The sequence below is a fragment of the Sturnus vulgaris genome, chromosome 30 (genome assembly GCF_052056855.1).
Source record: "Sturnus vulgaris isolate bStuVul1 chromosome 30, bStuVul1.hap1, whole genome shotgun sequence".
Classification (NCBI taxonomy): domain Eukaryota; kingdom Metazoa; phylum Chordata; class Aves; order Passeriformes; family Sturnidae; genus Sturnus; species Sturnus vulgaris.
The window spans coordinates 1009339-1014267 of NC_142272.1; positions in this window are offsets into that span (position 1 = coordinate 1009339).

The following is a 4929-nucleotide window of genomic DNA, read 5'->3' on the forward strand; positions in this document are numbered from 1 at the left end:
CAACAAAACAAAAAAGTATTTAAAAAACAACAACAACAAGAAAAAAAAACACCCCAAAAACCAGAAACCCACCCCAAAAACTCGACCGGCCCGCCCAGGGGAGCCCTTAATCCTCCTTTTTATAAACGGAATTATTTAAATATTGAATAGGAAAGGATTTTTTTTGTGCTTTTTTTTTCCCCACCCCTCCCGTTATTTATTAAGCTTTTGAGTTGCTCTTTTGATAATTCTTGGGGTTTTTCACCCCCCAAAAAAAACAAAAGACAAAAAAAAAAAAAAAAAAAAAAGACAAAAAAAAAATTAAAAAAAAAGTCTCACTTGAATTTTGGAGACTGTTCCCCCCTTTGCCCTGCTCCGCCGGCTCCCGGCACTGCCCGGCCCCATTCCCGGGCTAAAGGAACCTCAAAATTCGGTGCTAAACCCCCCCCGGGACCCCCAAAACCCAGCCCGACCCCCCCCCAATCCGGGGGGAGCCGCCCCGTCCCCAGCTTTAACCGGGGAACCCCGGAATGGGACGCGGGGACCCCCCAAATCCTCGCCCAAATCTCTCCCGACCCCGCTGGGATCCCCTAAAATGAAGGATGAGGGTCCTGGGGGCTCCTCCTCTTCCTCAGGGTGGGACCCCCAAAAAGTTTGGGGTTTGACAGAGGAGCCCAATGCCAGCCCATGGGGAGCCTCGGGTCTGGGGGACCCCCAACCCACAGCCCCCCACCCATGGGGGGACCCCAATCCCATCCCTCGGGTCTGGGGGACCCCCAACCCACAGCCCCCCACCCATGGGGGGACCCCAATCCCATCACTCCAATCTGGGGGACCCCCAAACCACAGCCCCCCCACCCATGGGGGGACCCCAATCCCATCACTCCAATCTGGGGGACCCCCAAACCACAGCCCCCCCACCCATGGGGGGACCCCAATCCCATCCCTCGGGTCTGGGGGACCCCCAAACCACAGCCCCCCACCCATGGGGACCCCAATCCCGTCCCTCGGGTCTGGGGGACCCCCACCCATGGGGACCCCCAGACCACAGCCCCCCACCCATGGGGACCCCAATCATCCCAGACCCCACCCCTCAGTGCTGGGGGACCCCTCGCTGCAGCCCCCCCCACCCTTGGGGTCACCCCAGCCCCCCCCACCCACAGGGACCCTCAGGCTCCCACCCCTTGGATTTGGGGGACCCCCCACCCTTGAGGAGCCCCACCCCTTGAATCTGGGGGACCCCTCGCTGCAGCCCCCCACCCATGGGGACCCCCACCCATGACGATCCTTTCCCCTCAGCCTCGGGGACCCCAATCCCATCCCCCACCCCTTACTGCATCCCCTCACCCATGGGTCCCCCCACCCCAATTCCCCCCCAGTCTCTGGGGGTCCCCCACCCCATTTCCCCCATTTTGGGGGTCCCCCACCCCCATTCCCCTGAGTCTCTCGGGGTCCCCCCACCCGAATCCCCCCATTTTGGGGGTCCCCCACCCCCATTTCCCCTCCAGTCTCTGGGGGTCCCTCCACCCCATTTCCCCCACTTTGGGGGTCCCCCCACCCCCCCCATTCCCCTGAGTCTCTGGGGGTCCCCCCCACCCCAATCCCCTCATTTTGGGGGTCCCCCCATCCCACTCCCCTCATTTTGGGGGTCCCCCCACCCCAATCCCCTCATTTTGGGGGTCCCCCCACCCCAATCCCCCCATTTTGGGGGTCCCCCCACCCCACTCCCCCCATTTTGGGGGTCCCCCCCGGCCCAGGACGCATAAAACGCCCCCGCGGAGCGCGCGGGGGCCAAACCAAAGCTGTCCCCAGCAGGGGACACCCACGAGCACCTCAGCAGCGCCCGCTGCCCCTCCCCCCGCCCTCCTCTCGGGCATTTTTGGGGGGGATTCCCCCCCTTCTCCCCCTCCCCCTCCCCATGGGTGCCCCCCACTCCCCCCCCGCCCCTCCCCCGGCGCCCGAACCAACCCAAAAACAGGGGGGGCTTTGACCCCAAGCAGGGTTCTGAACCCCAAAGTGGGGCTTTTCTAACCCAAAAACGGGGGCTCGAACCCAAAAAGGGTTCGAACCCCAGCCTGACCCTCTTGGCTTGCCTGGGTTGGGTTTTTTTTCCCCCCTTTTCTGTTTCTTTTTTTTGCCATTTTCTTTCTCCTCTTTTACATTTTTCCCTTTTTTTCCCCCCCCTTTTCCTTTTTTTTTTCCCTTTTTCCCCCCTTTCCATTTTTCCCTTTTTTCCATTTCTTTTCCCCCTTTTCCCTTTTTCTCCCTTTTCCCTTTTTTCCCCCCTTTTCCATTTTCTTTTCCCCTTTTTCCGTTTTTTCCCCTTTTTTCCGTTTCTTTGTCGTTTCCATTCTTTCCCCCGGTTTTTTCCTCATTTTCATTTTCCTCTTTCCCATTTTTCCCCCTCTTGCAATTTCTTTTTCCCTTTTTCCATTTCTTTTCCCTCTTTTCCGTTCTTCTTCCATTTTTCTTTCCATTTTCTTCCCCCTCCTTCTTTCCTCCTTGTCCAATTTTTCCCCTTTATAATTTTTTCCCATTTTCCACTTTACTCTTTTCCCTCCCCTTTTTTCTCCCCTTCTCCATTTTATTTCCCTTTTTTCCATTCTTTTTCTCCCTTTTTTCCCCCTTTTCCATTTCTTCTCCAATTTTCCCCCCTCCCCGTTTTTTCCCCCCATTTTTTCGGTGTCAGACCCGAAACTGTAGGAATTTTCTAAGACCTCCAGGTGGCTTTATCCCTGTAAATATCTATTTTTTAAACCCGACAGATGAAGAACAAACGAGGATGTGCAATACCCCCCCCAATTTTTCCCCAAAATCCCGAGGAATTCATGGATTCGCTGTTGTATTTTCCTTTTTTTTTTTCCCTTTTTTTTTTTTTTTTTTTTTTTAGCTTTACCCTTATTTTGTGAGGTTTTGGACTCGCTTTTTGACCCCTTTTTTTCCCTCCTCCCCGCCCCCCTAAAAAATTCCCCCTTTTCCCGGGAGCTTTTGTATCTGTAAAATATTGTAATTAATGATTTGTTGTAACGAGATCTACTGTAAGTTTTGTACTGTACTGGCTGAGGCTCTGGTTCAAAATAAACGGGAATAATTTAATGTGCCCCCCCCCCAGCCCCCTCCCCCAGCCCCAAAAAATCCCTTTCCTCACATTTGGGGACCCCCCAGGGAGGGACAGGGGACAATGGGGACACACAGGAGGGGACAAGGGACACTGGGGACCCCCAGGAATGGGGGAAAAGGACATTGGGGACATCCAGAAATGGGGAGAGCGGACATTGGGGACATCCAGGAGGGGACAAGGGACACTGGGGACACCCAGAAATGGGGGAAAAGGACACTGGGGACACAAAGGAGGGGACAAGGGACACTGGGGACACCCAGAAATGGGGGACAGGGACATTGGGGACATCCAGGAGGGGACAAGGGACATTGGGGACACCCAGAAATGGGGGACAGGGACATTGGGGACACTCAGGAATGGGGGGAAAAGGACATTGGGGACATCCAGAAATGGGGGACAGGGACATTGGGGACATCCAGGGGGGGACAAAGGACATTTGGGACAGCCAGAAATGGGGAGAGGGGACATTGGGGACACTCAGGAATGGGGGGAAAGGACATTGGGGACATCCAGGAATGGGGGACAGGGACACTGGGGACATCCAGAAGGGGACAAGGGACATTGGGGACACCCAGAAATGGGGGACAGGGACACTGGGGACATCCAGGGAGTGACAGGGGACACTGGGGACATCCAGGAATGGGGGAAAAGGACATTGGGGACATGCAGAAATGGGGAGAGGGGACACTGGGGACATCCAGGGAGTGACAGGGGACACTGGGGACACCCAGGTGGGGACAAAGGACATTGGGGACACCCAAAAGTGGGGGAGAAAGGACACTGGGGACATCCAGGAGGGGACAAGGGACATTGGGGACTTCCAGAAATTGGGAGAGGGGACACTGGGGACATCCAGGAGGGGACAAAGGACACTGGGGACACTCAGGGAGGGACAAAGGACATTGGGGACAGCCAGAAATGGGGAACAGGGACATTGGGGACATCCAGGAATGGCGGGGAAAGGACAGTGGGGTCTCCTTTTGCGGTTTTGGGAGGGACACAGGACACTGGGGGGGACACAAGTGGCACTGGGGACATCCAGGAGGGGACAAAGAACACTGGGGACATCCAGGGAGGGACAGGGGACATTGGGGACATCCAGGAAAGGGGGGGAAAGGACATTGGGGACATCCAGGAAAGGGGGGGAAAGGACATTGGGGTCTCCTTTTGGAGTTTTGGGGGGGACAAAGGACATTGGGGGGGACACAAATGGCATTGGGGACACCTAGGGAAGGACAGGGGACACTGGGGACATCCAGAAGTGGGGGAGGAAGGACATTTGGAATCTCCTTAGGGTTTTTTTTGGGGACAAAGGACACTGGGGACACCCAGGAATGGGGGGGGAAAAGGACACTGGGGACACCCAGGAGGGGACAAAGGACACTGGGGACACCCAGGAGGGGACAAAGGACATCGGGGAGACCCGGAAATGGGGGGAAGAGGACATTGAGGGTCTCCTTTAGGGGTTTGGGGGGACACAGGACACTGGGAAGGGACAGGAGACATCGGGGACACCCAGGGATGGGGGAGACACTGGGGATCCCCAGGAGGGGACACAGGACATTGGGGACCCCCGGGGTTGGGGACACCCATGGGTGGGAGGGGACACCTCCCCCCCGCTCCGGACTCCATTTCCCAGCAGCCCTCGCGGCGGGCGCGCTTCGCTGGTGACGTCACACGCAACGCGCGGGAGTTCTTACACCGCGTGCACTGCGCGGATCCCTCCGCGTACCTCAGAAAAAATAGTCCCAACCTCATCCCCGTTCCCGTTAATTCCTTCTCCAACTCCCGCCGCCCTCCGCTCACCCCCGCCCGCCCCGGTGCCTCGG